This window comes from Mugil cephalus, chromosome 8 (assembly GCF_022458985.1).
Source record: "Mugil cephalus isolate CIBA_MC_2020 chromosome 8, CIBA_Mcephalus_1.1, whole genome shotgun sequence".
Classification (NCBI taxonomy): Eukaryota; Metazoa; Chordata; class Actinopteri; order Mugiliformes; family Mugilidae; genus Mugil; species Mugil cephalus.
In genome coordinates this window covers 4,210,111-4,236,824 of record NC_061777.1, presented here as the reverse complement: position 1 = coordinate 4,236,824, position 26,714 = coordinate 4,210,111, and the positions used below count along the sequence as shown (strand labels likewise).

The 26,714-nt window shown below is 41.1% G+C and overlaps 1 protein-coding gene across 4 annotated transcripts in view; it reads right to left on the bottom strand.

The window, feature by feature from the left end:
• Positions 1-25,120, bottom strand: part of hs3st1l2 (heparan sulfate (glucosamine) 3-O-sulfotransferase 1-like 2) — a 29,166-nt gene extending 4,046 nt beyond the window's left edge. The window contains exon 1 of one of the 4 annotated variants that reach the window (XM_047593167.1): positions 24,828-25,120. The gene's annotated coding sequence lies outside the window, so the exon portion shown is untranslated. Of the gene's footprint in view, positions 1-433; positions 540-2,165; positions 2,303-2,598; positions 3,104-24,827 lie in introns of those variants that run through there. The other 3 variants (XM_047593169.1, XM_047593168.1, XM_047593170.1) reach the window with 3 other exon arrangements.
• Between the last annotated feature and the right edge of the window lie 1,594 nt (positions 25,121-26,714).

Below are 26,714 nucleotides of genomic sequence, written 5' to 3'. Positions count from 1 at the left end.
TTCTATCTCTTGTATGTACGTGCTACTTGTGATATTTACATGTTTCAGAGGATGTCAATGATTGAGGAACTTTGTTGTGATAAACGAAGAGGGAGATATGCTCATGTTCTATTGTTATGTAGATTGGTATGTGTGCATATGCAACAGGCCCATATTTATGTGGATATGCATTGATACTGATCCGCCACAACATTATGACCACTGACAGGAGAAGTAAATAACATTCAAACCATCTTGTGACAATTAAGTGTTCTGCTGGGAAACTTTTGGACCTGGTATTCATTCACGTGGATTTACTTAGATATGTAGCAGCCACCTAGACCAGACCAGGTACCCCCACCCCATAATACTCCTTAACACAGGCGCACACACACACAAACATGAAGAACATTATCAGGTGTTGACCTGGCCTCCAAGTTCACTAGATCCCAACCTGATCATGTGTCTGTGGGATTATCCTCAGAGGTCTCTCCCCTCAACCCACAGGACCAGATATACGATAACTACCGGATCCATATCATAATTTCAGGGCCAAAAAGGATAAAAAGGCAAATATGCGATACGAAAGTTACTGGAGTTCCATGCACTTTCAATCTTTCAAGTTTGTTTTAGTACATACGATAGTTTGGGTCAAAATACTATAATTTTAAAGCAACAGAATGCGCTACAAAAGTAACGCGTTACCGTAATATGTTACGTTTAGGCAGTAACGGAGTAATATAACGCGTTACTAGCTGTATTTTAGTAATATTATTACAGTTACTGAGTCGCGTTACAATCCGAGCTGTCGCACAGGCGGAGGTTTCGAAAAAAAACAACACAGGTGCAACAGCCGTAAATAAAGAGGAGAAGAAGAAGACGGTTTAAAATCAACAGCAGAAGAAGACGACGGTTTAAAATCAACAGAAGAAGAAGAACACGGTTTAAAATCAACAGAAGAAGAAGGGAAGATGGCTACCACTGAACGTTTTCTACGTGGTTATACTCGCACTATTTTGAATTTGTCGCAGAAATGGATAATAACCTCACAATAAGGTGCACTTTATTTGCTGGTTAGAGGCCGAGTAACGTGAAGAAACACCTGGAGTTAGAGGCTAAACGACCTGTTGCTAGCAAACAGACGGAAGATGACGGGGCGAGCAAATCTAAACAAGGAAAGTTGTGTTTGTCCAGACCAGAGGTGAAGATGTTTGACCAGGAAAAGTGAGGAGGCTGAGTGTGTTGTGGAGGATGAGCTACATCTTTCTACATTTGAGTCGCCTGCGTTTCAAAAGCTTGTCAGCAAAATCCCTGTTCGATCAAGTGACAAGGTAAAAACAAATCTCTATGATATTGTCCTATTGTTAAGGTATAAACACGTTTTCACAGATAGTTCATTTAAGATGAGACACTACAGGTGGTGTTTAATGATTAAAAATTGTTTTATTTTGTTAAGTCAGCTGTGTTTGCAGAGGGATTTTCATGGTTGTTATTGTCACATCATCTAACAATAATACATCTCCATGTTTAACAATTCTCATAAATGAATCTGTGTGTGATAACAAGAAAAAATATGGATAGAAATATATAAAGTTATGAGTCACTAGAGATTTGTGTCTCAGTGTATGAAGAAAAATCATTCACGGAAGACAACCTTTAAAACTATGCAATGTAAATTACAGTTCATATACTTGTAGCAGATTAAAAGAATAAAAGTGAAAATATTAAAAGGACTATTCACCATGACAAAATATTGCCTTCACTTTGTAATGCCTTGTCCTAAATGTTTATTTTGGTGAAAGTAACTAAAACGTAATAAGTTACTCTACACAAAACGTAATATTGTAAAGAAACTATTACTTTCAAATGCAAGTAACTTGTAATGTAAAATATATTACATTTTGGAAGTAACTTGCCCAACACTGGTCATAAAGTTATACTTTTACCTTTGTTTTAGCTTTGTGAGTGATAAATGGAAAACATCTTGTCGGTTAAACAGCAAAGACCAGTTAACCTCAACCCCACCCACCAGTGTAGAAACATATTATGAAGACTATTATGAATACGAAGCCACTCCCACCTCTGCAAGTCACACGTAAATACACCTGCAGATGTCTTAAACAACCCCACTGAACCGTCTAAACTGTTTTTAAGGTGGAGGAAGATGCAGCATCTGCAACACTCACAGTTACCGACTCTTTTCCTCTCACATAGATGCGACACTCGCTCCGGACAAGCATCTCCGCTGGACTTCTTCAGGACCCATATGTCTGTGTGGGTAATGTAATGCATTTTACAAAGTCCCAGTCCAGGGACTTCAATGATTTCAGCCCAGAATACAGAAAATATTAAAATATTAATCTACATCTAAAGCAGAGAGAAATGAAGTCTCCCCACAGAGCACCAGCTCACTCACACTTACACTATAAAAGACAAGTTGTGCCGAATCCCAAATGTATCAGTGCTGCAGTGGTGAGGTTTTCAAAATATCCCTTAAGTGTAACTTCAGAGAAGCATTAAAGGAATCAACTGGTCCTTTCATCTGTTTTCATCTCAGCTGAGAATTAAAGAAAAAAAAAAAAAGCTCTCATCTGAAGAAAATAAAATAAAAAAACAAACCTGTGATCGGCTTCACATGATCCTCCGACATCAGCCGTGGGAGTGACTCGATTTGTTTTGGGGCACAAAACGATATAAAAAAATAAAATTAAAAAAAGCAGTGACTAGTGAAACAACTCCCTGACCTTGAGCTGAACACACAGACTCACATGTGTTTTAAACGGAGCAGATCAGCTGCTTGTATTCACGGCCCTCCGAGCTGTTTTCAATATGTGAGTTAAAGAAAGGGGACGTTGTTCCTCTGTGTCCAAGTGAAATGTTTTAAGCTTCTTGCTGGGTTTCAGTCGGCCTGCACACATGCAAAAACATTCTGGAGTTTCACTAGTGTCGCAAGACGTACAATAACTGTCATATTTGTACGATAATATCACCCTCTGCACCATCAGTGACCACTTCAGTGCACAGCTATTAGCAAACAGAAGCAGTGCTGTTACTTTATTTAACCTCCTGAGACCCTGCGTCCTCATACGGGGACATTCTGCTTCATTTAAACCCATTGTCCTCATTATTGGACACTTTTGTCTGCCATCTAGTGGTAGCGAAGGGTCAATACACTCTACAGACGATCACAGGACAAAAGTGGACAAGGAACAAAACCCCATCAAATTCTATGGTTAAAACTTTTTGTTTTATGCTAGTTAGCTGTTGGCTAGGCTAATTAGCTGGTGTCTTTTAGTGTTTCACTTCTGATCTTGGCAGAGGGGAAAGGCTGAAGTGTAGTTGCATGTCCCATCACTTCTTACCTGCTGCTGTTGGCTAGGCTAATTAGCTGGTGTCTTCTTGCTGGTTGCTAGTTGACTGCTAGCCTGCTGGTTGTTTTCTCAGCTGGACTAAACTTCTAAATATAAATTTGCCTCAGATCATGGCACAAGGGATTGCAGCATCTTATCCAGTGTATTAATGAATACTTATTAATATTTCTAGTTTGATGTGATTCGCAAATTTAACTCATTTTATCAATAGCAATGAGCTACAGCCTCGCTAATTATCAAGTACTCATTTGAGGACATTGGGACTTAATTGTTCTGATTTTGGTTAGCCATGTTCAATATAATAATAATGGACTAATCCCAGTGTCCACATATGAGGACATTGTTTTTTTTCAAAAACTACCACTTCCTGTTGAAACATGTAGCTTAGTTTTTATACTGCAGACCAAACAAAAGCTCGGGTCTCAGGTAATGTTTGAGCAACATCAAACTGGGTATGTACGATAATTTTCCACAATATACGCTTATTTTAAGCTTCTGTTACGATAATTTGTCATTCCCCATCTGGAAATACCAAGGTTCACATCCTGCTGTCATCACTACAGTTTGATCTCTAGCACTGATCCTGGGGTGGGGGGTGGGGGGACTTTATTTGACATGCTTTTGTGGGGAAAATGTACGCATTTATTTTTCTTGCCAAGAATAATATACAAAGACTTACACATCTTCTTCAAGTTGAAACCAGAAAATGCTCAGTAGAAAATCTAAAATAGCCTGAGGTTAAAAAAAAAAAAAAAAAAAAAAAAAACTCCCAACCAGTACCTGCAAATCTCACTAATTAACCGCGTTTCTTTTTTAAGCTACAAAAACAAGCATCACCTGTGTCATGAGGTTACATTCGAGACATTTTTCTTTGCTTTGTGACTCGGTGCCGTGTCTTTTTTTAAGCACCTTCTGTTCTGCAGCTGTCTCCTGATGATATTTATTATTTATTACCCGTGCTTCCTCTGCAATATCATGTAAATATATAATTCCTGTTTACATTTGCACTATTCACTTTGCTCTTACAGTCGTGTTTACGTGGAAAGTGTCAAACATTTTTGGCATATTTTATTTTTTTTTGTTTATACTGTGTATTGTTGTGTTCTATGTTCCTTAAGTGTCTCGTTCTTGCGCGTCATGCTGCTCACATGTGCGTTAAATTGCCCCCTGAATCTGAATCTAGTATTTCTCCGCACAAAAACCGATCCGGAGACGTCAAATTTAATTAGCATTTTTGTGCACGAAACATCGTCTGAGCGTGAGCTGTGTTCTTTTTTTTTTTTTCTTCATCTCGCAGAAAATAGGATGTTACTGTTATTACAGCTCATCGCGTTCAGCTCACTGGTCTCAGCTCAGGTGGAAATTCCTCACACTGGCTGCAGCTACATGGACGCTGATAATACAAGACGTCATTCGTGCAATTCTTAGTCCGGCTGCACAACAACACAATTGTCTTTCACTCTACAGTCAACAGTGTTTTTAAGTTAATAATTCATAAAAATTAAGTTGTTCCAAATAGTTCCTTCACATTGTTTAATTTTTTTTTCCAGGTGTTATGTGTGGAAGAAAAGATAATGACAGTAACTCAATAGAATCTGTTGGTTAATTCCATGAGAAGTTGTCAGAACTCAAAAATACGAATGGAAATTGTTGATTTTATTAAGTTAAGGTCAATTTTATCAAGTTAAGTTTATTAAGTTTTATTAACTTGAGACAAGTTCAGAAATATCGACGCAAAAATCTAACTTCAGACTGGACAGAATATTTAGTTGATCTTAGTACCAAAAATATCGTGTCAACTGAACACATCAAACAGTTTCTGTAACTTAAAAGTTTAATCTAAATCATTGAATTTTTTTTTTGTATTGCGACAATGCATTTAATTAAGTGGCTGTAACACGTTCTCTGAATTGTCCGTGTATATTGTAAACACCTATGATGGCTACTGTCTTTTTTAATGAGTTTTTCTGTGAAGAACGTCTGTAGGTGGTGAGAAGGTAGTTAAAGCTTTTTATAGAGGATATTTATTCCAAACAGGAAAGAGTTGCAATAGTGTAGTGTTTAATTTGAACAATTATACACCTGAATCCTTCCTCTGGTGTCAAGCAACTTTTGAGTTAGATAATGGCTTTTATATAAAAATATATTATTTCTATATTATATTTATCTACAGTCTATGGTTAAACTACATGTTACACCTCTATTAAATGTTTCTTTTGAGGCAGGTGTTCACCAACAACAGGAAATGGTTTCTTCTCCTTGGTGTTTTTATCGCGTCTCTTTCTCTTTCTCCGTGTCTTTCTCTTGTTTTTATTGTCGCCGTTGTTATTGTGCCGAAGCCGCCCTGATGCGACTGACTTATTAATTAGTGCAACAATGTTCTGGTTCAGGAACCCTGTCTAGCGTTGTTCCTGTAGCGGAGCACTAATTGCACCTTCAGGGAGAATCGCTGCACAAACCCCCACCCCGGCCCTCCCCGACCTTCTGTGCTATCCCCTGGCTTGGTGACATTGGCGTCATCCAGCCTGAACCTTCGCCATCCCCTCGCTGGCTGTGGAGGGGAGTTTCAGTTTGCAGCAGTGTGTGTGTGTGTGTGGGTGTGTGGTTTTTTTGTTTGTTCGTGTTAATGCGATGGGTGCGGGGACCGTTCAGCCACAGTTAGGACGGAGGAAAAGGCTTAAAGACAATAGGAGAAGAATTAAACGCATGCATTTGGTGTAAATTCTGGTGTAGCGTAAACACAGCTGCAGTACAGCTGTAGGTTTATGGTAACAAAACTAATTATCACTACTCAGACATTGCCTTGCACAGCTACTGCTCACTAGAGATTCAGCTCAATTATTCTAAAAAACAGAAAAGTGTATTTCTAGCTTTGCACAAACTGTCGCTAAAAACTGCACTTCCTAAAATGACCACTTGAGGCTGGCATGAAACTTTAACTTTAAATTAGAAATTAACGTGTTTAGAGGATGTTATCTGAAGACGGCCACGACTACTCTCTGATGACGACACTGATAAAAACTGAAAATAACAATTTGTAACAATGAAATCCATATTCTTGACCTGAATACAAATGCTGAGAACAGACAGCTCATGTGCTACATACTGTGAGCTGCAGATATGTATAGTCTGTATAAAAACAGGCAGCACCTCAGCACCGTCAGTAACATTTAATACAGGGTTTCTGCAGAGTCTAAAAAAGTCTTAAATATGAGCATATTTTGCATTTAAGTCTTAAATCATATTCACTTAAGTCCTTAGATCCATTTATTACCACCTTATTCGCAGTATGAACCCCAATAGGACTTAAATTTAAACCTTAACCTTAAAAAGTCTTAAATTGCACTTGTTCAAACCTGCTCCACACAGAGCTGTTAGATGGAATAGTGTAGCAGGTATTTCTTCGCCTTGTGCTGCAGCTAAAGGTCTAATAACTTTATCAAATAGTTGATGTGCAGCCTCCTTCTCTCTGTTACCACAGGACGTTTGGTGAAGTTGTTACTGACTGACTGGTTGACTCGTCTGGACAACCCCTACAGGAGGATACAAACAGTTATATTGATCTCTATCGGTAATTTCCACATTATAGTCAACTGTTCTGACGTTATCATTATTTTATATATTATCAATGCATGAATTTGTGACTAATATTTGTCCTCATCTCCCCTCACACTCCAGTTCTTTGCTCTTTTATCCAGGAATAAATATAACAAAACTTAATATTTGACCTTTCTTTCTTATGTTCAAACGTTTTTTTTTAGTTTCCTCTGGTTTAGTTGGTCAGAGCTTCAAGAAAATGACCCAAGACTTTTAGTCCAAGCTCTACAAGAACTACCTCAGGATAAAAACTAGATGGAAAGCTTGAAAACATTGCGTTATATATGGATTCCATCATCTGTCCTATATATGAACTGAGCTGCAGCCAGACTCATATAACCTACAGACATCATTTAGATGTGAGATGTGCACTGATGCCGATCACAGTCCTGGGTGTGTTCAGAGACAAAGACGAGAACCTTTTTTTGGGGGGTTGGCGGGCGGGTGAGGGTGGGGGGGGGTCTGTGTGTGTTGCACAGAAAGACATGTGCTTGGGTTAAGTGGTTGCACGAGTCCCTTGTGACTCCTCTCTAAGCCGGAATATTCCCCTGCTGTCAAGTCGCTTCGCTTCCACCTCACCTCCCCGACTCCGCTCTCCTCCTCACCCCCCCGCGCCCACGGTCGTGCCCTCCCCCTCACCTTCACTCGTCCTCTCTAACCCCTCACCTTTCCTCCCTGTCTGCTCAGCCTCTTCCAGGCTGCTTTCCTCCTAGATTCCTATTGAGTTCCCTCGTTTTTCTTTCTTCTTTTTTTATTATTGGTGTATCATGTAGCAGCATGCTAATGGGGATGCCCTGCAGCAGCCTCTCAGCTGCTCATTAATAAAACACAGGAACACCTTTCTGCTCTGAAGTATTTTGGAGTCGGTGAACTTTTGATCTGGATGAACTGGATTTAGAGACGAGGTGAAAAATGAAATTGATGCTGGTTTGAAAAGGGCTTTATTTTGCAGACTGGGCTGACCCTAATTACTGAGATGTTTGAACAAGCGTCTTCTTCTAAAATACTTAAAATCAGCATCTTCAAAATGTTCTGCAGTTTAAACAGCATATGCATAAAAAAAAAAGGTAAATACGTAAAATAGCCTCATTCTTTGACGCGTGTTACCCTCTTTTTAATTGAAATAAAATACAGCTGACTGTGGAAAAAACTCTTCTTGTTCACTTGGACTGACTGGACTGCTCCTTTTTGTTTTTTTTGTTTTTTATTAGCACCATATAGGCTGTAGGTTTTTTTTTTTTTTATTAGCACCACATAGGCTGTAGTTTTTTTTTTTTATTATTAGCACCATAAAGGCTGTAGGTTTTTTTTTTTTTTTTTTTTTTATTAGCACCATATAGGCTGTAGTTTTTTTTTTTTTTTTTTTTTTTAGCACCATATAGGCTGTAGGTTTTTTGTTTTTTTTGTTTGTTTTTTTTATTAGCACCATATAGGCTGTAGGTTTTTTTTTGGTTTTTTTTATTAGCACATATAGGCTGTAGGTTTTTTTATTTATTTATTTTTTTTATTAGCACCATATAGGCTGTAGGTTTTTGTTTTTGTTTTTGTTTTTATTAGCACCATATAGGCTGTAGCTTAGCCTCTTAGCTCTACTCAATGAGCCTCACATGAGTCATTGCTGGACCCCGTCTTTCCCGCTCATTACTTCCCGTGATTCACATTAGGCAGCGTGGATAGCGGAGAACAAATAACAACAGCAACAACAACAACAACAATGTCAATGATGCGTGAATTCTCCATACTGACACACACACACACACACACACACATATCTAGGCTGGAGAAGATTTAGATGGCGGCAGAGAAGGCGGGGGGGGGGGTGGAGTGTAATTATCTGTGAAAGGCAGATGCTGCCATCTGCATTTTGGGAGAGTATCAGTGTCTTATAAGTTCTGGTGTGTGTGTGTGGTGTGTTTGCCTTTTGTGCGAGCGCTCAGCGTGCAACTTGCCTCCGATCCTTGGAATTTTTTTTTTTTTTTTTTGACTGAGCGATGGTATTTTGGGGGGTTGGGGGAAGGATTATCCCGTACAGAGAAAACGGAGGGTGGAGAGGATGGGGCTGAGGTAGTAGTCGATGTGTGTGTCTGTTTGTGTGTGTGTGCACTGCAGGCAGCAATAAGATTGTAACTGGTAGGGGGTGGCACGGTGAACCGCTCCGGATTGCCAAGTCTGTCATATCACTACGGCTGCGAAAGTCAGATAAAACTCTGTCCTCCTTCCTTTTCTTTCTTCCTTCATTCGAGCCCCTATCATCCATCTCCGACTCCCACTCCTGCCTTTTCCCTTCCACCCGTCCGGGTCTCACCTGAAGTCCCAGTCCTCGATTACCTCCTCGTTGCCCTTTTTCCCCACTCAATAAATCATGCCCGCTGATTGCGCCGCATGTACACGGAGACGATTGGCTTTCAGAACAACAAAGGAAACGCAAGAAAGCAAACAAAGCAAACAAAGCGCGGCCCCTGCTTCCTGTCCCTTCTCCATTATCTGCATAGACGGGAGACGGCCAGCGCTCAGAGGGGGGTCTGTAATCGAAATAGTGGAAATGGAACCATTCGGGGAAAAGGCTGGAGTCAGTCACGCTTCCAGATCTGGTGTTATCTTGCACAAAAAAAAAGAGATTGAGCGAGATTCTGGGTGGTGCTTAGCGATGTTTGATAATATAAATTAAAAATAAAAAGATGGTGTTTCTTTTAAGAACAACGAAAGCTTTCTCTCTCTCTCTGCTGCTGCTGCCAGGTCCTTCACAGTCCATAGATAAGATGAAAGAAACGTGAGAGTGAAGAGTCCTCTTTCCCCGTCTATTGAAGTCGAGGAGGTTCGCCTCTTCCAGGCGTCTTTATCTGCCTCTCTGTCCGTGTGAGGAGTTCGAGGCACTGAGCCCGGGGGAAAGATGCTCCCTGCATGAGTTTAAGACTTGAGAAAGATGGAAAAACAAAACGGGCTGATGCAAAAAGCTCAAATGTCCGTTATTAACAGTTGTACACGGCCTCCAAAGTTAAGTGTGTGTTTGTTTGTTTTTTATCCATGTTGGTCTAGAAGGACACGTATTTCAAAAACAAACCAATGCATGACGTTTTTTTAAGTGATAACAGTAAGTGATGAGTCTTTTTTTAAGTTTTAGGATAAAGGAAAAGGACTCGGTTTAGGTTGAAATACGTTTTTAGTTAAAGGTGGAGGTCAGACGCTGTCATGAGTGAAAGATATCAATAAGGAAACAGGAAATGTTACTGACGCACACGTGAGTAAATAAATAATATATTGGTGTTTAAGTTAAATTTCTGCACACACATCTCATATATATATATGATATATATGATATTTATGTAGTCTACAATAATCTGTGCTGCTTGGTCACATTGTTTTTGACTATTTTTTTTTTTGCTAATAATCAGAATGAAAAACCAACCATTTAAAAAAGCCTTAAATCAGATCAGACTGAGAGATAAGGTGTAAACATCAGCTCCTAGTAATAATGTAAACACTTGATCTGGTTCTTTTTGTGCATGTTTGCTGGGATGAAGGGACAAAGGCACAGAGGTAGCAAAACAACAAGTTGGCCCAACAAGCGTCTTGGTTCATGCACTATTTATTTATAAAATTTTTTCAAAATACTGTTGTATTCTGATGTAATCACATACCAGTTTATCTTAACCCTAACCCCTAATCCTAACATCCTCTGGGTCAAACTTGGTCTGATTTCTGTGTCTTTGTGACACATAAATGTTTGAATTCTGCAAAGAAGTGTTCAATATATTCAATATATAGACATTAGTTCAGAGGAAGTTTGCTAAAAATATGCAACACTGAATCAGGTGAAGCATTTTACACTGGGCTTCATGAATAGTCAAACAGACAATAAGACCATTTTACTGAAGCATCCATGTAAACAGTCGAGATGTTTAGTCTCAGTCATCAGATTTCACTTGGGTTGATGAAATATAATAAAATATATCATGCAGACGTAGACGCTGGTTTGAGTTTGCAGACCCATTAACTCTCAATTCTTTCTTTATTCCTTTATTTATTTGTTCTCTCGCTCACTCTGACCTTCACGTCCGTCCATCTTTTACTCGTCAGCCCCCTGCTGCTTCTTAAATTAGACTCTTTGCAATAAATGAAAAAAATAAACTGGAACATCTGTGTGCAGTGAGCAGCGGTCTAACCCATCGCCCTTTAACCCCGCCCCCCCTGCCCCCACCCCGCCCCCCCACCTCCATCATCCTGTTCACTCACACATGCATAACACACAGATAACCCCCCTTTGCTCCTAAAACCCTCTCCCCTCCTTTATCCTCCTCCTCCTCCTCCTCCTCCTCCCTCCTCATCCTCAGCCCTGCACGCTCCGAGATCTGGGTCAACTATATCAAACACCAAAGTGAGGCAGCTCCTTCTCCTCTGTGTGTGTGTTTAGTGTGTATGAATATTGAGAGGGTGCACTGGTGATGTGGACGGGGTGTTGGTCTGATCAGGAAATGCATTTTTATTTTTATGCGTGCATTTATAGGAAATTCACCAAAGGCTAAACTGAGAAAATTATTATGAAACAGGAAGTGATCCACACCCATATAACACACATATTTCTTCGAATTGGCTTATAAACGGCGTAGACTGACGTGCACCTCCGCAGAAATGTGACTACACACCGCGGCGCCGAAGACAACAACAGCTGTGATTGGTCCTCTTGGTAGTAGCGTGTTTCCAATAGGGGAATAAACATATCGACAAGCCACTAGATGTTTCTTCTTCCGATACAGTATCGATTTTGAATATGTTAACATCGATTTTAAAAGAAAAAGTCACGTTCTGGGTCGATCGTGAACGACTTCCACACCTAAAAGGACTGAAGCTGACCTTTGGAGGAACTTTGTCTTTCAAATGGAAGAAGGAACTAATGAGCTGGACACAGTTTGCAAACTGTGTTTTGACATTTGAGTGGCAAGAAACTCGATCCACTTTTCTGGACAAGTGCAATAAATTAGAAATGAAAATTAATTTGAATCTATCTAGAATATCACAGTAATGTATTATATGTATTAACTCAAGTATCGTGATAACGTATCGTATCGTATCCTAGTTTCTGCTTTAGCTTTTTCAGCTGCTTCTCCATCTCCGCAGTTTTCAGATTGATTGTTTGATCAGTAAAGAAGGAACACGTCGAGAGAGGAAAGACGGACTGAGGATGTTCGAAGGTACAAACATTTGTAAGAATTGTCTTGGGTGAAATCTCGGCAAAAGTTGTGCAGTCGCTGCCACTGTTGAAAGTGAAGCAGGAAGTAGGAAGTGACCAGTGTTTGTGTGAAGTTGTTACAGAGCGAACTCTAAATGAGTCTTAATGGCACTTCTTAGTGGTTACTAGGTGTAGAAGAGTAACTAAAACACAGTTAAGTTTAAAAGCTTAAAATCCGAAGCTGTGAAGAGTTGATGGAAGCTCTGAGGCAGGTGCATTAAAATCCACAGACACTCACACAAACAAATGTAAGTGTGCGCTAGAGGGAATGGTTAAAACATTTTTTAATTAGAGCAAAAATGAACCAGCCACCGTCTCTCTCTCTCTCACACACAGTTTTTTTTTTTTTTTTTATGGATGCATACAAAGAATCCTTTGATAAAGCTGCGTTTCCTAATCAGACCCCCACCACCACCACCACCAGTGCACCCTCTCAATATTCATACACAACAAACACACAGCAGAGAGGCGGGGCTGTGTTGATGTGACTCGTCGTCTAAATTTGGGAGCCTGTGGTTAACGCGTTTATTTATGAAGATTTATTCAAGAATTTGACTAAACATTGGAACACGCCCTATAAAAAAAACTCCATATGTAGTCGATAGAAACCCAGATAAAGTTCATAGGAGGAGCATCAAAAAGATATGTGTGTTTTATTTATATGTATACGCTCATCAATGTGGCTCAATCTGCAAAAACACCACCCAGACACTAGATGGCGCTGTTACCAATTTTTGTTTTTACTTCCTGCTTCACTTTCAACAATGCCGACTGAAACTTTCGCTGAAATTTCTCCGAAGTCACGAGTCATACAAATTATAGAGGGTGTGCACGTGATGTCACGGCTAGCTATGTCTCCGTGGTTACGGCCACCGAGCGGCAAAAAGTGACGGTCGATCATGGAGATTAGCAGCATTAGCTCGAACCATAGGCTTTAATAGCATCTAAATTGTAAAATTAATTTTAAAAAAAAAGCAAAAAAAGGTGCATATGAGCTGCACCGTTGCCATAGCAACGGCGAAGAAGACTAAACCACCTATTAAACTGTAAACATCCTTCGTGAGCGGTTGAGTTGTAGCTTGTGTACTTGTAACTTGCTGGCGCATGTGGTTGGAGGTCGAGCGCTGCAGGTCAATCTTTTTAAAATAAATAAATAATAATAAAAAAAAAATGACTGTCTTTTGTTTTTTCGCACATTCGCTCCATCCCATTCTCCACAGTGTCTGTGTAAAAGCCTCCTCAGTTACGCCGACAGCCTAATAAAGCCGTTTAATTTTATCTGACTCCTTCGACTCCTTCAACTCCCTTGTGTGTGTGTTTGTGTTTGTGTGTTTGTCCCTAAATTCCCCACGGAGAAAACAAAACACAACGTATCCTGCTCCTAAACAAAACTAAATTAATCTCTATAACGAACATAAACTGGGAAACGAGCGGTTGCTAACCTACTTTCCGATATCGACATTAACATATGCAGCCTCTCTCACGGTGGCGGTGACGGCAGCCCAGACAGCTTAGCTCGGCGTGTGTGGGGGGGAGGGGGGGGTCTGACATGTCAAAGTGGATTTAACCCGACTGTCATTGAGGAAAGCGGGGCAACGTGGAGGGAGGGCGGTTGTTTATTTAATATTTAATATGTGTGTTGTTTTCAATGGGGTACTGGAGGATCTGCATGCTGCTCAGAACTCAGAGAGGCTCATCAGCAGTTGTTGTACATGTGAGAGTTTGTATAAATATGGGTTTGTGGAACGGTGGGGGAGCAGACAGATTGTTGGGGGGGGGGGGAGAATTGTGTCTGGTCAATATCATCACGGGCCAGTGAGTCCCAACGTGAACCGGGTCTTAGGACGGTGTTTTAATTCAGGGGCTGATGTGTCGCTGGATAAGCATCAGGAAAGTGCCACGTGAAAGAGAAAGTGACAAAGAAATGATGAGCCGCCATCATCAGGTGTGTGTGTTTAGGGGGCGGGGGGGGGGGGGGGGGGGGGGGGGGGGGGGGGGCACCACCTGCTGGCAGGTTACCATGGCAACAATTGTTGAGATCTCTCTCTCTCCTGCCTTCACCACCTCACCTGGGCTGTAGACTCCAGAGACCGAGGGTTTGTTAAAGGAGGGAGGAGGGGAAGAATGGAAAAAGAGAAAGGGTGAGAAGATGACGCCACAGTAGTCGGTGTGAATTTACAGCCAAACAAGTGTCCTACAGCGAAAACCACAACTGACTTCTGCCGACTTTGTGTTGTCCAACATTCGGACGATTAGACGGACGGGCTGGTGTCTCGGGTCGCAAAGTCTCTTTCATGTCGTACACCGATCAGCCACAACATTATGACCACTGACAGGAGAAGTGAGTAACATTTAAAACGTCTTGTGACGATTCATTGTTCTGCTGGGAAACTTTGCATTCATTCATGTGGATGTTACTTAGACATGTAGCACAGGATGCAGCCTGACACAGGCGCGCACACACACAAAAACACTTCAGGAACAACTCAGAAACAGCACAAGTGTCATGTTTCTGTGTCTTGTACTTGTTTTGTGTTTCCTGTTTAGTTTTCTCGGTCTGTTAGTTTCACCTGTGTCTCGTCATGTGTCACCCTTTGGTTGGTCTTCTTGGTTTTCTGTTATCCCTCTGTTAGGAACCCCGGACTCATATCTCGTGTGTACTTGGGTTGACACCTCCACCATCCCCATGACAACAAGGTGCCTCCATATTTACTAACCGGTCGAGCATCTGTGGGATGGTCCATGGAGTTCCCTCCACCTCGAACCCATAGGACCAGTGTTAACAGGTATACGTACACTACCGGGTTTATATGGTAGTCACAGGGTGTATACGATAGTTTGTCATTTGACTGACAATGAAAAAAAGCAGTTGTTTGATTGAAATGAGCTGAGCCACCTTGTTTATTCCTTAGGTCATAGGTCTTCAACAGGGAGACCCCTAGGGGCTCCATGGAGGTACTGCAGGAGGTCGCAAAATCTTTGGTTGATTAGACATTTTATATGGATAGATAGATAGAAAGATGCTGTCCATTATGTTGTGTAGTGACAACACCAAACATTAGAGGGTCTGAGCTCATTCTCCAGCAGATTGATTCAGCTCTGCTGCCATAGTGAACGCTACAGAACTTCCTTTATTCCTTATTCTATCCAGCTGTATAACAGCTCATATTTATGTGTCAATTAATTTCCCTTCTGGATCATTAAAGTCTGTTTTAGTCTAAGTCTGAGTTTGGGATCCTTGGCCTGTACGTAAATACGTTTAAGACTCCTGCTTTAGGTTATTGCACATATAACAGCTTTGATTTTAAATGCACTGTCCTAGAAGGTCCATGTCCATTCTCTGATGACTCACAACTGTATTGGAAACGAAAGGGAGACCTACACAATATTAGGAAGGTGGTCATAATGTTATGGTGGTTGGTGCATATAAGCCTAACGTGTGATGGTGCTGAAGTGATGTGTTCCCTCTGGATCCACAAATGACACTGTGTCTGTCTGAATGTGTGAATCATGAGGAAACAGTTTGACTCAATCTGCTTTGCATCCTTTAATTTGACAGTTTAATTATTTGCAAAAAAAATGTATCTACAAACTGGACAGAGTCCCCTTCAGTGGCTACGCAATTATTCAGATAATCTGCCTCAGAGCCTTGGACGTAGGTGTAAATTCATGCACATGTATTTACACGCACCAAATAAAATAATAAATAAATAAAAAAACAAAAAAACACATTGTGAAGCTTCCGGGACAAATTACGCTCTAATCACTGCATCTGCTCTGTAGCTATTTTCGCAAAGCTCCACTGGTGGTGCATCCTTTCCTTCCCTCTGAGCCCAGACGGGCGCGCAACTCAGCTCGCAGACGACGCACAAACTCTCACACGTGCACGCAAGCGGTGCTCACACAAACAGGAGGACATGAGGTGCCTGGCGGGGGGTTGGTTTTGATTGACCAAGCACTTTATGGCTCTTAAATGGCTTTATTGCTTTGCTACTTAACCCCCGCACGCCACCTCCTTCCTCCCCGTCGCACCACAACACAAACACACACACACACACACACACACACATGTGCGCACTACCCTCAGGGGGTCCCTGCGACTGGAAATTAACGAGAGCCGTCACGGTCATGCGTGTATTTTGCCACCCAGATTGCGATTTGACGCTGTCTGGAATCCATCAAGGTCGCCCCACGGATCCAAAGCACCGCGAGTCTTTTTCTCGTTGCCCTCCGTGACCTTGCTTTGATTTGTTATTCTCAAATTTTGGGAGCGAGCCAGGATTCGAGTCTAATGACTTTGTTACTGTACGCGGGGGCCGGTCGATGCGTGGAGAGGTTGTTTGATTTTAATTGGCAGGACACCAGGAGGCCAGAGATCGGTGGAGATTCGGTCCGTCGGTCTGATGAGACGTGGTCACATAACGTTATGACCACCTATCTAATAGTGTGTAGTGCATCCGTGTGACTCCAAGACTCATCATAGTATGAACATGGACCTTCTGAGGGCGTCTGGCAACGCATTGTTTGAGGGGAGGGGCCTCTGTGGATCAACCCATGGGTCAATATATATAAATGAGGGACTTTTGAATCCATCTTGCATATATTTTTATTAAAAGAAATAAAAGTTTCTATGTTCATTATGATCATGTCTTTACAAAATACATAATTATTTGTTGTCGAAACAATCAATTATTAATAAAAAAACTACTAGATATCAGTAAAATGTAACTAAATAGTTGTCAATATTTATTGACAACCGCCTTCTGATTAGATTAGATGAACGACAATCAAAATTTGCTTTGACTGTGTTGTTAATTTTAGATAATCATGATATTTCTTTTTGGCAATATATCAAATTTTATATGGAAAATAAACAGTATCTGTGTCCGAAAAATTTAAAGTTTAAAATTTAAAGTGGAGTTACCTGTTACAAACACATCACACCTTTAAAGGAAGTGTGTTAAATCCAGATCACATGACCTGCTCCGAGGTTTATTCCTCCTCCTCTTTACTAGTTGTTTAATATAAAGTAGTGTGTGAGTCAAGTGTGGATTTATCACATGTCACTTTTAATTTCAATTTACGCAATTGTATATCTAATATTTCCATAAAAATGCCATGTGGTGATTGGTTATAGGCGGCCATGTTGATTTTAAATCATATTTTAACCCCCACAGTTACTTGATTGGTTTGCCAGGTCAACACCTTGTGCTATACATGCTATTTTAGTCGTTCTTTTCTTGTGTATCTTTTCATGTGTGTCATTGCTATGGGGTGGGGGGGTGTCTGGTCTAGGTGGATGCTACATGTTTAAGTAACATCCACATGAATGAATGCCAGGTCCAAAAGTTTCTCAGCAGAACAATGAATCATCACAAAATGGTTATATAAATGTCATTTACTTGGTTTTAATGTTGTGGCTGATCGGTGTATGTTGTGCAATAACTGTGCAATGTATGTGTGTGTTTGTCTTTCATATCTCAGCCTAGATTTCATAGAAGACTTTAATACCTTTTATTATATTTGATTATTTTTTACTACTGAATTGAAATGTTTATGTTACAATGGCAATAAAGATACTCAGATTTTTCAAATGCTGAGTCATTTTTCAGGTTTGCGTTGCTTTTAGTTGACAGTTTTGACCGTAACCAGTTAGATGGAGTGACAGCGTTTCCGTTCGTGTTAAGAGGGAAGGTGAAATCCACGCCCACTGTGGGCAATAAACCGAGCGGAACCACAAAACGCTCTGCAGACAAACTGTATCAGCCTGTAAAAGAGGAAACTTTGACAGTTTCACTTGACAAAACAGCCCCAAAAACCTCAAGTGAAACTTCAAGTTTCGAAGCAGATGTTGGTTAAAAAAAAAACACTATTAAATAACTTTGCTACTTTTTTTTTCTGTTGGCAAACCCCTGCTTCTTGTTGTTTCATTTACAAACCTTAAAACTTTGTTTGTGTGTCGTCATATTTACACTGAACTTTGCTCGATTAGTCACAATTTTTCCCTCGTCTTCCACTGCCACTCCTCCCTTCCTCTCTTCGCTGTCTCATTCTGTGTCTCGGTGCTTTCTCTAGACTTAGGGTATTTTTTTTTGTCTTAGTGAGAATTTCTAATATTAAGTTGATTCTCGGTTTCCGTACAGAGGTACAGAAAAAAGTTTGGGGAAAGAAAAACTCAAGAAAAATTAAGCCTTAACATTAAATCATCTCATCAGCGTTAAAGACAAAAGATTCTTTTCACACTCTCCCTTTTTTTTTTTTTTTTTTTTTACATCAGTGCCTCCAGGTCTAAATAGATTAAAAGATGCCAACGCAAATTCCGAGTGTGGGTACGTGTGCGTGGGTGCGTGCCGCCGTGCCGCCTCCCTCCATGTGCCCGCCACCAGGAGTTCCCCGAACACGTCAGAGCCTCTGAGGTGCGTTGGCCTTCGGCGCCCTTCATGTTTTTTTTGTTTTGTGTGTCCTATCGAGCCTGAGCTGGAGTGAACCTTGGCCCCTGACGGAGCGGGACCCTGTCGGCCTGATAAACTCCTACAACCAAGGTTTCGCAAACACAGTTAACCCACTGACCTCCTACGCACAAGGCCTCCCTCCAGCTGCCTTTTTATGCTTTTTATTATCCGATTTAATGAGATCTGAAACACAATCTCATGCTGGGCTTAAAACCACATGAATGTGTGGTTGATTTATCCACAGATTCCGGTCCAGACTAGCGGCATATGCTAGTCTGAAATCTGGTCCAGACTTTGCTCAGTAGTGATTTTTCTTTTTTCTTTCTGATCCGATACTGAGTAAAACTCAGGCTGGTATCGGCGATACCAATCTGATACGATACTAGCTGGAGGCAAAAGAGCTCAAACACTGTAGCTTGTAAACGGCGGTTAGCATATTTCAATGGACTGTTTTAGCAAGAATGGACGAGGAAAACATATATTTTAGAGAATACTAATACACTAACTCCCCGAGACCGTGAGTGGGGACTATATTCACCCACTCATACACTCTCACTCACTAGATGGACGATTTGACCAAAGGAGGACACAGAGGGGACGAAGTCGGGTCTGTCTTTATCAAGTGAAGCCTCTCCAACAAAGATAGTACAAGAAGTAAGTGGAACCACTGTGGAGGGTAAACTTCTGCTTGGACACCCCTGAAACACGTAACTAGCGTTGTGTTAGCTCGCGATTAGCATTAGCATTAGCAAGTATCAAGAATCCTCCAAATAATGAAAAATGATTATGTCTTAGATATTACTCTGACCTGATATCAAATGTGCGCCGCAAATAGAGAGTTGTTGATGATTGTCTCACTTCAATCCTTTCTTTAAATCGCATTCAACTAAAGTTGACTAAAGTAACTAAAGTCTGCGATGGGCGACTTCAAGGTTTTTGATTTTTCGGTGCAGCCAGATGAGATTTTCCCGGTCGACAGCGACAGTGTTCACCTCACGCTTCCCTCTGTTTTGCCTCCAGCTAACGCTGTGACGCAGGCCATGAAGGGATTTATATATACATAACAGAGGAGTCGTAGGGGTTTTACAGACTAGTCTGACAGGTGAGGAGTCCAGCGGGTTGTTGCAGCAAACTAGCATCAAGTGTGTGGAAATACTTCACTGAAGATGAAGTCCAAACTCCCGTGACATATCAGTCCTGAAATACAACTAAAGTACTACTGCAATGCATCTGAAAAGTCATCCGCTAACGCTAGCAGAGGAACGGTCCAAATCCTCTGGACATCAGTCAGTTGGTAACAGAGAGAAGGAGGCTGCACATCAACTATTTGATAAAGTTATTAGACCTTAAGCTTCAGAGAAATACCCGCTACACTATCCCATCTGATAACACTCTGTGCTATCGATGGTGCTGAGTTGCAGCTTATCTTTATACAGTCTATACGTATCTGCAGCTCACAGTGTGCAGCACATGAGCTGTCTCTTCTCAGCGTATGTATTCAGGTCAAAAATACAGATTTCATTCATTTCTACTGTGTTTTTCTTAGTGACATCAGATCAGATTAAGATTCAGATAAAAAAAAAAAGTGAAGTCATGCAACCCTGAGTGCATTGTGACAACACTCACTAGAGAATAGGCGATAGCAAAAACTTCGATGTGTGGTTACACGAGTTTGGACTCGGTCGCCCAGTCAGCCACCGTCTGCTGCTGCCGCCACCGTTATGAAAGTAGGCAGAAATTGAGGCACAGAAAGTTTTCTTTCCTGAGTCAGACACTTTCAGAATCAACTGTTAATGTATTTATGTGAAAAAGAAACCGTGTGTGTGTGTGTGTGTGTGTGTGTGTGTGTGTGTGTGTGTGTACGTACTTGTTCTCCTCAGTTAGCTGGGACATACATCAGTCTATACGTTCCTCTCTATTTGTGGACACGTGAAGACTTGGTCTGAGGTCCGGGTCAATGCTAAAAGTCTTGTGGTTTTTTTGGTTAAGTCTCCTGGAAACTAATGTATGTGAAGTGATGGAGACGTGACATGTGTGTGTTCCCTGGTTTACTGCGTTTCAGAGGACATTTAACGCTCCGCTCATAAATAAAGGTCATGCATTATTCAGGGCTGCTCCTTCAGCTAATGTCCCTTAATGTGCCCGAACAGCCATAATGTACTCGGCTATCAAGGTGGCCGAGACCCCCCGTCCCCGTCCCCGTCCCCGTCCCCATCTTAAACGCACAGAAACATCAGCCCTCCACCCCTTCGATCTGACACACGGTCGTAGCCGGTGTCGCTCTCGGGCTCTTATCTGTCTCTCTTTAATCATATTTTGCTCAGTGTCTCATCATATTTCCATCAATCTTTTCACCCTTCCTCCAGTTCTCTTTTCAAAAAACTCCCCTCTCCACAACCCCGGGTCACTTTCTGTAGAATTAGGACTTTTTTTTTTGGTCTAAATAAGGATTTGTCTGATTTTCAGGGTAAAGTTAAAGTGATTCCATTTAGAATTTTGTTCAAAAAAAATAGTTTGGGAAAGATAAAAAAACTCCCCCCCACCGTAATAAGCAGAGTGTTTATCAGCCGCTTTGCTTGTCTGCATTTTATCCGCAGTGTTTCACGTTCTGGTCCCTTTCGTAATTGATTTGCCCGTTAACCGCCTGCGGCTTTAATTGCTTAGGCGATTTGTGATCTTGTTTTGTTTTGTTCTTTGTGGCATATTTGAAAGTGGAAAATAACTCAAGTTTAAGAGGGTTATTTGTTATATTAAATGCCGGTTTGCAGGAGGCATTGTTAGAAGTTTCTGCTGAGAAGACGTAACTATGAACCGCTGCTTTAGAAAATCACGGTTTGGCTTTACAGATTTTTCACTTTAGTGTCTCTAGTTTACCATAAAAAAAAAGCTGAATATGTTCAAATGAGTATTTTAACATCGAATGTGTGATATTGCTAATGCGTACACCAATCAGCCACAAAATTATGACCAGATGTAAATAACTTTGACCGTGTTGTGACATCAGTGTTCTGTCGGGAAACATTTGGACCTGGGATTCATTCAGCAAGAACAGCACAAGGTTTTGCCCTGATCTCCAAGTTCACTAGATCCCAAATCTGTGAGATGATCCACAGAGGCCCCTCCTCTCAAGGACTAACAACATTATGCTACCAGACACCACAGGACACCCGTAATCATTACTGGTCAACATGTAAAAGCACACAAGCTGCTGGAAGTGTGTGAAAGTTCTTGTACTGTAGCTTTAAAAGTGACTGCAGGCGCCTGTTTTGCCAACTGCTTTGTGTGTTATATGCGTCTTTGTGACAGACAGTTACTGCTCACGCTCGACACCCAAGTGCATAAAAAATCATCCTGCATTCCTGCTCCACACCGTCTCATCACATAAATCTGTCAGAGATCATTATTCTCTGACTTGCACGTTTATTTAACGCAACGTCTTTGTGATTCTGGTGTAATATTAACCTCTCGCATGTCACTGATTGCTCACAGTTTGTTTTGAGACCCCCCCCCCCTCCTCCCATCAGCACACACACACACACACACACATTGCACCAGACAATGAGTCCATTCATCCCTCTGCTCCCTCTGTCTCTCTCCTCTTCTTGTATTATCTCTTCATGAAGGTCAAAAACACGAGTCTATCCCTTCGCAGCCTCTCTGACCTGGATCTGCTCCGGTTCATTTTATGTCTTATTTCTTTACTTTAGACGCTCCAGTCGAGGCATTGTGTTTTTTTTGTTTTTTTTTCCCGGTTGCTATTCATTCAACCAATTAGTCATGTGTGTGGGAGTGGCAAGCGTCGCACTGCTGGATGAGAATAGCTGCCTTGTTTTAGCTATCATGTATTCAGAATTAGGCTATACTACTGTAGATTAACACTTCACACTTTCTCTGTTACATATGACATAAATAAGCCTCTTATAATACAACGTGTGGGAGAAAACTGCGATATATGATATAGCTTTAGGCAGAATTTGCTTACAGAGATGATTTTAATTGTTAATTGAGCTATTCTTAATTTATCTGGATGTTGTTATTATTTATGAGTCATATGGTGAAAACAATGATCTCTTAACCTCAGGATATTTTCCTTCCTGTAACTTTGATGCCTCTGGGTACATTTACATGCATGTGAAAAAATCTAAATACTGCCTTAACCCAACTTTAACATAACAACTTAAGTGCATGTAAACATGTTACTCTGACTACTACCAGAATTCTCCTTATCTGATAAAGACGCCCAGATAGTGTGATTTGATATTCGATTTTATGGCACATGTATAAGCCTTAATTGGACTTTAACTGGACAATGCATGTGCACATACACCACAATCGCTGCGCTGGTGTATGACCCCAGAGCAAAAACATCCAAGAAAGCCGGTCGCAGAAGAAGAAGAAGAAGAAGGTAAACAGAGCCAGCGGAAAAACCACCTGAGGGTTAGCGCATATCTCATCTGCACCATAAGAAGCGCATACATTACCTACAAGATTAAAAAGATGGTTGTTGTTGGAAATGCTGAGCTTCCGCATTAGATTCCAGTTGTTTATTGTTTGACGTAATAGGTCAACCATACAGGGGACCATATTAACCTGCTGACAAGACACATATCGCCACCTAGTGTGGAGGAGGAGGACGTGTTCCTGTCTGTTATTTGATTTTCTCACATGCTGCATGTAAACTGGGACAGTCTATTCCTTTGGAAATCACAATGGATGTGTTATAAGTGAGGGGCGAAATTACATGAACGAAACTGCTGTTCCCAATTTGTCCATTAGGGGTTGCATTGTTTTCGTAATGGGCATATGCCGACCCTGTGCAGACCCTTGCGGCATAGCCTGATGTGAATCTTCCTAGAAATGTAACTACGCACTGTGGCAATGCAGAGCTGTGATTGGTCCGCTTGGAAGTAGCGTGTTTCCGTTTTGGTATTTCCGGCTGCTTCTCCATCTTTCGGCCAGTTATTTATTTTATTTTTCTGATTGTAGTGGATCTTCAGATAAAAGGAGAGGGCGTTTATTATTATATTATCTGCAGCAGTGAGAAGCTGAGGCTGCAGCTGCATTAGCCTTCGCAAGAGGCTGCAGCTTTTAGGCTTCAGAGAGGAAGCAGTGACGAGCAGCGACTCCTTCCACAGCAAACACAACACAAACTGGGTCACTCTGCAGACATGATAATTGTAATTATTATTTTATCAACCCCTCGTATTGCTGGAAGAACCAAACCTCTGTCTCTGTGGACAGAGGTGCGCTTCAGAGCCTCGTCAAGATCACAAAGATAAATGAGAAAAGACAACCAAGACTGAGTCATGTTATTTTGGCTTCTATATTTGAAAGCACACAAAGAAACAGCTACAAGCCACGGCAGAGGCACTCCAACGTTGAATATTTGTACTATTTGCTTCTTCTGAACCAGATGTAAGTTTATTCTACTTGAAGATTATTTAAGATTCATTTTTGGACACAAGCTGAACCAAGAAACTCAACAATAACCTTCAACACGGACTAAAAAACCACAAAATAAAACACTTGGTCAATATTAGGGAATAATGATGATGGTCATAGATAAAAGAAACGATTGTTGACTCCATCCAACCCACCACAATCAAGGCCGCCGCTGTCATTTGTTTACATGTTACAAATGACACAAGAGTTGCATAAAGTGCCATCACACTGCAAATAAACCAAGTAAAAGTTGTTTTAGCTAGGTCTTCAGCTTTAACGCTCATCTGGGCACGAGACCCATGAGTGATCTGGGAGATTCTCCAAAACCTCTCCTTGTTTAGATTTCAAAACTTTTCTCTCAACATTTTCCACTTGCACCTCATCGCGTCTCCCCTCACACACGTGCAACAACCCGACACAGCCGACTGCCACTTTCTTTTTCTCGGTGCATTCACTTTCTATTTACCAAGCCACAGCACACGCAGCTCTCTTCTTCTCTGCAGCCCGTTATTCCAGGTAGAGCAGGAATAAATACATAAAGAAGCCCTTAAAGGATGTGAAGGATCAAGGAGAGGTCACGACTCCTGGAGACGGAGTCGGGGCAGATGAGGTGAAGTGAGCAGGGAAAGTCCTGCTGCACTATTGAGTGAACGAAGTTCTACTTTATGCAACATTTTACATAATATAAACAACTGTGTTGTTTTTCTTTTCTTTTCAAGTGCCAGTGAGATAATATGAAGAAGTAAAAAGGATTCTTACCTGAGTGATGTTCCCCCTTAAGTTTCTCTTCTTATTAATTCTCCTCTTGTCTTTCGTTCCCTTTTTCTTTTCAGTTTTGCTTCAGCTCCACGAGCGTCGCTGAGGAGGTGTGTGTTCAGCGTGTATATATGTGTGTATATATATATGTGTGTGTGTATATATATATGTGTGTGTGTGTGTGTGTGTGTGTGTGGAAGCCGGTAAGAGAGCGTCTGTGCTTTGTGCTGACGTCCACGGAGAGGGTGTTGTTGCGACTGACTGAGTGACTGCGAGGGATGAGAGGGAAGGAGGGAGTGTGTGTGTGTGTGTGTGTGTGTGTGTGTGTGAGATTAGTTCACACACAAACACATCTCCGCCTGCAGGGAAACACCCCTCTCCCTCCCACTCTCCCTCCCACCCTGCCCTTCCTTCTTTCCCTTTACTCGTCTTCTTCCTCCTCTTCTGTCTTTCTGCCGTCTCTCATTTGATCCACCTTCCATACCCCCCCCTCCCTTCCTCTCTCTGCTCCAATCCTCCTGCTTCTCTTCTCATGTTTTTTTTGTCTTTTTATTTCCTTCTTCCTCATATCTCATATGTAAATAAGTTACAGAGCAGAGAGAAACAAAGGCAACCAAATAACCGAAATATGTTCAGTTTGATTTAATATCAGTAAAACCGAATCTCTTTTCTGTCTTTAATTGCCAAACAGTGGGTGTAGCGCAAAGAGAGACTTTTCATTTCACTTCGAGTTGGTTCAGGGTCAAACTTTTTATTAATGGCTGTCGGGTGTGACTTAATAGCACGTGGCTATTTTGGTGATGATATTTAGTTAAAGTGTAATCCTTTTCATTAGGCATCCACCTTCCAGATATTGTGAATGTCTCCCTTGTTCATTTGGGCTGAGGGGAGGGTCCTCTGTGGATCATCCCACAGGTACTTGATCACTAGATGTTTGGGATCTAGTGAATGTGAAGACCAGGTCAACACTTTGTGCAGTTCTTCGTGCTTTTTTTTTTTTTTTATTTGTCCCTAAAGTGTTTTTTGTGTCTGTGTCAGGTTGCATCCTGCTGGGGATGGTTGCCGCCATTAGGAAGTGTCATTGCCATGGGGTGGGGTCTGGTCTGGTCTAGGTGGGGGCTACATGTCCAAGTAACATCCACATGAATGAATGAATGTCAGGTCCATACGTTTCCAAAAGTTTCCCAGCAGAACAATGAATTTCAGCAAGATGGTTTAAATGTTATTCACGTATCCCATCACTGGTCATAATGTTGTGGCTGATTGGTGTCCATTCAGCTGATAAACACATACATGACCATAATCATCTTTTTGGACATTTTTTATAGGCCTGTCTGTTATTTTGCAAAGTTCTTTCTTAGCATTTCTTATCTTGTTTTACTCCCTGTGGTCATAATGTTGTGGCTGATCGGTGCATTTATATTTTATGCTGGCCTACATATTATAATAATTCTTTCCTTTGCATTGAAAGGGATTGCATGCATATTCTTTCTAGTTTTTGCACAATGACAATAGAAATCCTGATTATGAAACGATGCAAACAGTTAAATTCTGGCAAAATCTGATTCTGACAGTTCTAATAAAACCAAATTTCCTGAAACCAGAACTAAATTAATTAATTTTCTATCTTGAAACTGTATCAGCTTGTTGTAATATAGTCAAGAAAAACTGTAATTAATGAATTTCATATCATGCCTGTGATACTCTATAACAATAAAACAGTCTTGTTATTCTTGAGAATTAGAAAAAAATGATCAGATTATACACGAACATGACGTCCGAATGAAAACCCGGACAAGGAGAAAACGCTGACTGCTCGAGTGAACGCGGGCAGGTGATTGAAAAAGACATCCGTCAGTTTAACCTTGAGGAGACCCCCCCTCCTCCGTT